The following is an 11,183-nucleotide window of genomic DNA, read 5'->3' as shown; positions in this document are numbered from 1 at the left end:
CAAAAATTCATTACATCAAAACATCCCTACCAAGAAAGCAAGTTGTCTAAATAATCAAGAATTCACTGTGCAAGTTCATTGAAATTGCTAAAAAATGAAGTTTCTGTTCTCAAGAGGAGGTAGTTCAGGACTGTTCAAACATCCAAAACTCAGGTTTTTATCATATTTTGTAAAGCTCAAGTTCACTGAAAAGAAGAAGAAGAGTCATTGCCAAGCAATTGTCAGAACTACCACTGAAACTTCTAGGACAGGAAATTACATAATTCTCCACTAGAGGAAATTTTCCTTTAAAAACAAAACAATGTACGAAGACTTAAAGGGGTTTCTTACATAATATTAGGAAGTTTGAGCTTTGTGTAGGATATACATTCTCAGGGGGTGTTAAAGAGTACCCTCGGTTCTGAACATACAAGTGGGAGACTTGTTTCTCTACTGAAATTGGTGGGGGGAGGTGGGAGAAGTAGACTATAGATCTTGTCCAAGCTTCTGTTAACTAGTTGGGGATATTGATTCAGTTCTATATATCATTTATTAGGAGACAGTAGTATACTGGAGTACACCAAATTGAGAATTTCTAACATTGTGAAGTCTTAAAATTTTTCATTACATTAACTCTGTATCAAACATTTGTGGGTAAAATTTGATGAAAATCCTCACACTTTTTCTTTCTAGAGCCCTTAATCTATTACATATATTGCCTCGAGACCTCTCCTAAATTCCTACCATTTACCAAGAGGAGGAAAACCTCATTCTTGTCTTGGCTTTGATGAGAGTTTAACTACTGTATAAAGTCAAAAGGGGGAATGGGTCATGTTAGTTGTCCTAACTGACTTATTTTAGTTGGAAGGACGGCAACTATCAAGGCAAGAGAGAAGGATGTTAAAATGTGTACTAACATGAATATTTATCTCTCATCTTATTTCTTCTATAGATTAGGTTTAATATAAATTAAATTTTCTGTAAATTTGGTGGTTTGATCATCTATTGGAAATGAGAGAAAAAAGGGTGAACAATCAAGAAAGTTTAAAATACATGTTATAGAAATTAGAAGATTAAAGTTTATAAGAAAAATAGTAGGACTGCCAAATATTTTTGAGTGTATTGAAGGTGGCGATTTAAAATTTAGAGTAGAATCAATTTGCCTTGTGTATTGTTTTCTCTAGGTGTTTTCTTATCTTCTTAGGTAAATTGCCCAATTATGACACAGCAACTGACTACTAAAGTATATGGTTCAAATGGACTTCTTTTAATTCCCAGACCATTTAGATTTACAGCACTTATAATGGAAAGTATTATAAAGTATATTAGTTATATGTTAATTAAAAAAATAGACATTTTAAAACCTTTCCTATCCACCGTTTCCTTCAGTATACCTTCATAGACAGATAGATAGATGATAGATGATGATAGAGATAGACAGATGATAGATAGATAGATAGATAGATAGATAGATAGATAGATAGATGATAGATGATAGATAGATTTATAGATTTATATACATATAAAATGCTAAAATGCTTTTCAGAAGAATAAATGTTATACAAGATTTTATAATCTTTCTTACCTTTAAGGTTTAATCTTTACTATTAAAATTATGAAATTATGGAAAAAACAGCATCTAAAGAAAACTTGAAGCTTTTGCACCAAAGGCAATGACTGCAAACATTTGTTATTGAAATGAATAATGGGTTGCAAAAAAAAAAAGGAATTGAAGATCAAACAGCACTACATATTCTTTCAGAAGGTTTGTTAAAAAGAGTTTGAGAATTACCTACCTTATTTTTTAAACATGTTTTGTATAGCAAGTAAGAAAAAAAAAATCATCTAGGTACCATTATGAATCACTTGTTTTCTGATCCAAAGCTGCACTGAGACCAACTATGACTTACCTAAAAATACTAAGAACTAAAAATATTGAGATACCTATGGGAAGAAAATAGACTTCTAAATAAATTATGGGGAACTTTGGACTGGAGGAGGGATTGAGAAAAATGGAAAGACCAAGAGCAGTTTTCAAAAGCATATGGGGACTCAAGTTAACAAAAACCCATACTATCTACTAATTATAACTCTATGATAAATTGCTTTGTAGAATAAATAATCCCAGTTAACCTAAACATTCATTCAGGAGCTGGAGGAACTGGATAAAACCTCTAAAGTAGATACCTGCATCAGATCGGAGATTAGAATAGAAAATCAGCACTAATACTTCATGTCTTTCTAAATTGACTTTTTAAGTAATGAGTAGTGATCCTAGAGGATCAATATTCATGTAGGTGTAGAAAAAACTTCAAGAAGAAAACACTAATAGCAGGAAAGCCAACAAAATGCTAATTGTTACTAAGTTAATTACTGAGTCAGTAAAAATAATCATTTCTCCTGATTTTGAAATCTGAATTGTGATAACAGCTTTGTAAAATCAGTCATATTAGCATTTTATTGATGGTCTGAACCCTCAATTATAAAAGGCTCAGAAAACAGCTAATGGCTCATAACATATGAATTTGTAGAGAAAATTAAATATAATACTTAATGAAGCATAGAGGCTATTAGTGCTATTACCTATAAACACTTGCAGAAAATAAAAAGGAAGATTAGTATGTGTTGCTCCAAACTCTCAAGTGACATACAGCAAAGTCAACTGGAAAAGATGAAGAAATATTAGAATGTTGTAAAAGATGGCAACAGCCTTGAATTTTAAACAACCCTTACAAAGAAGGAAATACAATTCTGCTTTAAAACATTCTTTTTAAAGAGAGTATCTATTCACAGATTACCATAAATATTTCCATAATTTCTGACCATAAGAAATAAAAACAGCATTATGACTTTAATTTTATCTTGGGTCATTTTAAACTTTATAATAATAAAAGAAGGTAAATATTAGTCAGGGTTCTCCAGAGAAACAGAATCAATGGGAGATATGTATTACATCCATTATTATAGGAATTGGCCCACACAGTTACCAAGACTGAAAAGTCACATGATCTGCAGACTGAGAAGTGGAAGTCAGTGGTGTAAACCAGGAAAATCAGCGGTGTAATTCAGTCTGAGTCTAAAGGCTCAAGAACCAAGGATGTCAATGCCTGAAGACAGAAGACAGACAAATCAGCTCAGAGAGCAAACTTGCCCTTACACCACCTTTTGTTCTATTCAGGACCTCAATGGACTGGATGATGCCCACTCACATTGGTGAGGATCATCTTCACTCTGTTTACCAATTTAAATGATAATCCCTTCCAGAAACACCCTCACAGACACACCCAGAAATGTCTTCCCAGCTATCAGGTTCCCCCTTAACAGTCAAATAGACACATAAAATTAACCATCACAGTTAATATAAGTCAGAGTATGGACTTTTAATTTGGTTTAACCTAAATTGAACTCATGTCCTGGTACTTACTACCTACTTGACACTGGCAATTAAATACATCTCAATAGACAGTTTTCATACAATGATGCTGATAATTTTTATAAAATAAGGATAATAATGTGTATGAACTGGAAGCGACCATAAAGTCATCTCATCAATAAATAACAAATAAATTTCAACTTTATTGAGAACTCTAAATAATTGATAATGATGGTCCAGAACAAATTTTAAATCACTATTATCTCTTATCAATGAAAGGTATATTTATCAATTAACAGTGACAGCCCTAGGCACTAGGATAGGGGGATTCAGTTGATGGGAATTTACTAATTCCCGTCTCTTTTAAGGCTCCCCCACCCTGAAACTTCTCACCCTATCTTATAAAAGAAAAAACTGAAATCTAGAGAGATCAGAAGTCTGGTAAGAATATGACTAGCTGTTAGCCTTTCTATTATTATCATAGTTTATTCTGTTTTTGTTTTTCTTGGAATTCTTAAAGTCATAAGATAAATTTATGTTTTTATACATGCCTCTGGATTCATATAAATATAGATATATATTAGCAATTTAAGTTAAGGGAGCAGATTTTACTTATTATGCTAAGATAAAAAGAGAAAGAAATATAATTACTGGTGTTAAATATTTAATACTCTTATTTAGTAATAATGAAAAAGATATTGTACTCATAGAAAATACTTAAAAATCAAATGAAAAGAGATGACATAGTCAAGAGACTTGAACTTGTCCTGTTTCATTTTTTAAACTCCTTGATATTTACAAGTCAGCAAGAAACAATTTCTAGTGTGGTAAAATCACATTATTTTAGTCTACTTCAACATGTAATTTGAATAATTCCTTTGAGGTTATCTTCCATTCTAAAAAATTCAAATTCACAGTACTGTACTCCACAGACACAGCATAAGTAAAAGGACACTGGTTATTTCACTTATTCCTAGAATCAGTCCATGGGTACCTTCTCATTTTGCTTTGATGACAAGAACACTGTCTCTTAAAATCTAATAGAAACCATACTTCTTTATGAGCCGTGTCTGTTTATCGGGAGCTAAGTGGCAACATCTTTGAGCAGGCCCTAAATGACAGTCTCCATTTCCCTTCACTTGTTCCACAATATTTCTTCTGTTCTTAAACTTTTTTTTTAATAAAAAATTGTTATCAAATCTTTCCTCTGAATAGTCTATCACGTATATTGAGTATGCATAAGGAATCCTTCCTAGTGCCAAACAAACTTTTAAAGCAACAATCTCTGGAGGTTTGGGAAAAAAAGATCAATTTCTAATTGTAACTTCATTTTTATACAATTTCAGTAATATATAATTATATTATAAAATAGTATATTTACTTTGAGAAAAATGGAATATTTTTGTAAAGTTTGTCTTTGCACTTTAGATTTCTCTATAATTTATTGGCTATTTAGGAAATTATTAATGAAACAGCATCACAATAAATGGTACATAATATTATTAATGAAATTCTAATGAGAAGCATGAAAATTAATTTCTAGATATTAAGAAGATATTTTATATACTTTTATTCTGAGCTCAAAATAATTTTGATATTCCATTCTAATGTCTTTGTTGGTTTATTAACTTTATATTTAGACAATTTCTTTAAGAATTTGATCTCAGGATAACATGCATCTCTAATTTATCACAATATATGTAATGTTAACACTGTACTATTTCCTGTAAACTATAAGAAACTTATAAAAACAATTATGCTTCCTTTAGAGTACTTGAACTGTCATATGTATTGCATCAATATATATTATAAACCTCATAATACAATATTATAATTGTTTCTGAAAGCAGCACTATATTTTTAAAATATATAGAGGAAAAAAAGTCTACATCGTACCTATTCCTGCATATTTACCATTTTGATGTTTTTTATTTTTTCTTATAGATCTATGTTTCCATTTGGTTGTTTTCTTTTATCCTAAATCACTTCATTTAGCATTTATTGTATGCAGATTTACTGGCAAAGAATCACTTCACTCTCTTTTTTTACAAGAAAATGCTTTTTTTTCCAAAGATTTTTTTGCAGGATATGGAATTTTTCAATGACAGGATTCTCCCTAACCCCTAAACACATTAAAGTTGTCATTCTACTGACTTCTATTATGCATGTTTTTTCATGAGAATTCAGCCATTATCCATATATTCTCTATGTAATGTCTTTTTTCTCTGATTTCTTTTAAGATTTTTATTTTTTAATCTTCAGTTTTATGCCACTTGACTATAATGTGCCTAGATATGGTTTTCTTTATTTTTATTCCGGTAATGTTATCTTGAAAATCTTATATCATGGGTTGTTTCTGAAAAATTTATATGTAACTGACTTTTCCTTTAGATTTAGGGGCTCCTTGTCTTCTATATATGGAAAACAAAATAATATTCTTACTTCATATGTAGCTTTCACACCCTGTCTGCTAAGGTAACTAACATTAATTGTCTGGTGAATATCTTTTCTAACTTTTATTTATGCTCATTAACATACATATAGTGGTTTTTAAAAATTAATATTACACATTGTTGTGTACTTAAAAATCAATATTACACATTGTTCTGTAATGAAATATTATTAACTATACTTTGAGGTAGTTAATATCTAAGATATGTCAAACCATTTTTGTTAAATCATGGCATGATATTCCATATCAGGTCTATAGCTTATTTAATTCAGCAGTTCCTTTATGAATATTCAAAGAGTTTCCAGTTTGTTATCAATTCATTTAACCATAAGTAATTGTATTTTAGAGAGACCACTCTGACCCATATCCAGGAAACAGAAAATCTCTAAAGGAAAAGTTAGCCACATAGAAATTATTTACAAAGTGGAATTAAAGATTTGGAAGAAGCACTTGGAAGGATTAAGAACTCAAGTAGGACAAAAAAAACCCCAAAAAACAAAAAACAGGAGAGAGCTTCTAGACAGGTACTGCTATATGGGAAAGGTAGAGCACATTTCTGTGGAGGAGTACAAACAGCTCATTATTGAAAGTTTGAAATGGAAAATAAGAAATGACAGAAGATAGCATCTAACTGATATTCATGGGGCAGACAATAAACATCTCACAGGTGAGTTTGTGCTATAGACTACATTTTTAGCTGATTTTCTCTATTTCAAATATATCAAAATAATACTATTATTTAAACTTCTGTGTTGTTATTCTTTTCCGTATCTGCGAAAGAAGGCGCATATTTCAATTCAGTTTCATTTTCTCTCAGATTGCTAAGGGTAGTCTCATTTATAAAGCAGAAAAGAAAATGAATGTGAGTTAAATAATAATTATTTAATGTAAAATACAACTATCAATTACAGAAATTCATTAATTAAATTAAATATTTGCCAACAGTTCTATACACTTGCATTATTTCAAGATTTTCTATCAAAACAGTCTCATTAAATTTTATATGTTAATCAGAATGTTTACCATTTAATTTTGCCTAACATTGCTTCACATTAAGGTTCTTGATTCTTTTTTCATTATAATTTTGAAGCAATTAACTCCCAAGAAAAAAAAGGTAATTTGCAGGTCTGTATAATTGCACAGATGTTAGTCAGCTACACAAGAAAGAAAAGAATACCAGGAGCCTAAGATTTTCCTTCAAAGAGAAAATAGATAAAAACATGCACATATTAAGTTCTTCTTTGCTTGATAATTCTTATAAATCTATTATGAAAACTGCACACAGTACATTGAGCTTAATAAAAGTGTGGTATAGAAAATTGTTTCTGAGCTTCTGAAATTAGTCTAAGTAAGTTAGAAAACTAATTAGTATATGGAAATACATGTAATTATAAAAGACATAATAAACCATTGTAGATGATTTACCTTTTTTTAACCCCTACTCTTACATGTATTTAAAGACAGAAAATTGAAGATAAATATTTCCATTCAGTTGTACCAAAGTTTAAGAACTTAAATTTTAGACAGCATTATCAACTGACTTATCTTTGTTGAAAGGATTTTAAATATGCTCAGCTGTGAAACCATAGAAAGGTGAATATAAACCACAATTCTTATAAAGGTATTTCATTATTCCTAACTTAACTGTCCTCAAGCTTGTTCTGAAACAGTCTTATGCAGAGACTATTATGTATTACATAAGTATGTTTACATTAGAGAGGTTCATTTAAGTGTTTCAATTTAATATTTATTAAAATTATATAATATATGCATGCATATAATATATCATTATTAAATAATAATAATAATATAATTAATAATAAAATATTAATAATATTAAATGTCTATAATTAATATGTATGAATATATAATTAAAATTATATAATATATGCATATTATATATATGCATGTATAAAATTAAATAATTCTTTATTACCCATGTTACTTTATTTATTCTACATATAGTATCTTTCAAGTCCTGATCTCTTGACTTTCTTAGTCTGTCAACATAAAAGTATCAATTCTGTTGACAAATTACATTTAACTAATCAGTGTCATCATTACTTTATCTAATAAATAGTTGTAAAATGCATTAGCTGAATTGCACAACCTTACAGTATGTAGCCATTCTTAAGACATCTTCTCACTTCTTTTCACCATTGAGTTCTTAAGAAACTTCTCTTTTGGCCTGCCTTGTCTCCTACTTTTAATAAATTGACTAATACATGATCTTGTTCATCCTTACTATGAGGTACAATGGCAAATTATGATTTTTTGATATGACTGGGATATTCAAAAGTAAGGATTACCAATGACAGAACTTTTGAAGTTTTCATAATTCAAGTTCACCCTGGATAAGCTTGGATGCTTATCTTAAACTTATTCAAACCTTCCAAATCAGTAAAATCAAGCTGTAAATGTCAAAAAAGCAGACTTTTTCATGAGATTTACTAGACTTTAACTTCTGTTCTAAACTAGGAATACCAAGAGGATAATTTCTCTTGCAAAGTCCTTGTGGCATTTTTGAAGTGTTTAATCAAAAAGTGAGAATGAAAATGCAAGGGAAAAAACAGAAAGAACCCAAATTTATTTAAATATCTGTTTCTATTTTGTTTTTAAAAATTGCGATTGCAATTTTTTTTAAAAAAAAATATTCTGTTCTTATTGAATTTTTCAAAACTAAAATGTGTCTAGGTCTAGTTTTCTCATTCAGTGACCACATGAAATTAATGAAGTATGTCATTTATGTGTTTTCAAGATTAACAAAAGAATCAGTCTATGAAATTGTACATCTACCCTCTAAGAAGTCATCCTGCCAGCATAATGAGCAAGCCTAGAAGAATTTAGGACCCAAGCACATTCAAGCCCTATGCTGAGAAGCAATGACAGAAATTCAGGAACAATGTTTCATCTCTATAATTTTAGTTATAAATATATATAAGCAGACTTTACATTTTTACTTATTTTTATTCCAAATACTGTTAATTAAATGGAATGTTTAGAATGGTGCCTGAACAGTAGTAACATAACAATTAAGCACATAAGCTTGTAGATACTCTTCCTTCATTTGATTTTTAAGGCTGACACTTATTTGTTGTCTGATCTTGGCACCCAACATAATCTGAGGGCCTCTGGTTCCTAATCTGTAAATATAAACAATGATAACATGAAATCATTAGTGATGGAAACTTTGTGTTAATTTCTTAGCACAATGAGAAGCATAAAATGAGTATTAATATCTAGTAATAGTAGTAGTAGTAGTCGTAGTAGTAACAATAATAGTATTTCTCTCACAGTCTATGGTTCATGAAGTGTAGAAGTGTGATTGATAATTGATAATTTTTAGGCTTCCTACCTTTAGAATATTACATTTCCATGCTCTGCAAAATATCTTTCTTTGACAGTCTATTACTCTTTACTCTTCCACATTTTGGTCATCCACTAGTCTTCCAATTATTTCCTACTCATTCATCAAGGGTATAAACCTGTGTTCCATTTCATACATACATCCCTATATACCCTGTGAAACATGCCAATAACAGGAACATTCTCAAATTTGAAATCACTCATTTCTGAACTCAACCCCACTACAATCTCCCTAGCTCCCTTACTCCCTCACTTGTTCCTTGACATCTTATTTCTAATTTTTAAGTTTAGATCATTTAGAGTAACCTACTGCAGCACTTCTCAATACTTAAAATAATGACTGCTTATGGAAATATCATCCAGATATGTAAAATACATCATAGCCATCTATGCCTTTAATACCTATCAGCTCCATTAGTCTTTTCTCACAATGATCACTGTGTTAATTCAATAAATATTTGTTGACTATTTACTCTGGGGCAAATACTGTCCTGACTAGCACAGATGTAGCATTAATCATAAATTACATGGTGCTTTCCCTCTGAGACCTGAGTGCCTATTGTGGGAGACCTGATTTTGACAGGCAATCACATGATTACTGTACTTATGCATTGCATGAGTGTTATGGGCTACAATCAATGAAAATAGGACAGAATAAAACAAACACATCTATTATCAAAAGAATTAGGCATCTTGGAGGATTTGACACTCATACTGAGAGTTAAGGGTGAGAAGAATAAGATATAGGAGAATCAAGGGTAGGCAGAATGAGACATATCAAGTAGGAGAAACAGTGTGCAGCAAGACTGAGATGGAAGACTTTGTTACAAAATTATGATGTAAGCCATTTTTTTAAGAGCAGACATAATCTCTACTGAATTAGAATAGTAATCTGGAACAAAAACCTAATGAGTGACAAGATCAAAATATGTATTAAGAAGGTCATTCTGACTTTTGCATAAATGGATGAAGGTTAGGGTGAAATCAAGACAACAAATCAGAAAGCTATGGCAATACCGCAGATGAGAGAAAAAATATAATGTCTCTGCAATTAGAGATATAGTTTGAAGACAGAGCTGACTAGATGTGAATCTGAAGAAGTAGGTGTAACCAAGGAACACTTCCAGGTTTGTTCCAGGAGCAACTGTTGGCATTTACTAAGACGGAAAAGTCTAGAAGAGGAGCACATTGTGACTATCATGAGTTTCTCAGACCCTTATGTCAGTTTTAGACCTCTACTGAGAATCTTAAAACCCATGACTTCAGCAATGTGTTGGGGATTCAGGTATCTGTATTTCCATTTCAGATCTTCAGCATCTACTTGCTGTCTCATTTTGGTTACCTCACTGGCCTCACATGATCAACATATTCAGACTCAACTACTTTAGTTCCTCTTTACACATACATATACATACACAACATATATATATTTGTGTGTATACATCTTTGTGTAAAAATATGTATATACATATATATATATATATCTCATATATAAAAAAAGCAAATTATAAAATCTTTTCCAAATAACATAATCCACTACATGGATATTACTTTACATTTGAATAATGGATGATATTTTCCAGATTACTATTGAATTCACTGCCATACCTCTCTATATAACATGACTACTAGATATTATAGGTGTAAATGCTAAGTTGAATAGATATGCAGAGTGAAATTCAGAACAGACAAATAATTCATTTACACCAGGCCCCAAACCTAGATCAAGTCAGATCTAGTTATCTATTATCAAAAACTTGTAATTCTGACTATAAATTTAGCAAAATACACAATCCATATTTGATTTGTAATCAAAGTTTTTATGTTATGGTTTTAGCCCTATGCTTGTGAATTAATTTGTTATTTAATAAAAATACAGCAAATGGTTATATACAACATGTACTCCAAAAGACACTGGAGATTTATAACTGGAAAAACAGTCAATAAAGCCAAAGAGCTTATCTTTATTTCATGAGCTATGATAAGCCAGTTAATATCTCTGAGTCATACTGT

Source organism: Pteropus medius, unplaced genomic scaffold, assembly GCF_902729225.1.
Source record: "Pteropus medius unplaced genomic scaffold, Ma_sr-lr_union100, whole genome shotgun sequence".
NCBI lineage: Eukaryota > Metazoa > Chordata > Mammalia > Chiroptera > Pteropodidae > Pteropus > Pteropus medius.
This window is presented reverse-complemented; position numbering follows the sequence as displayed.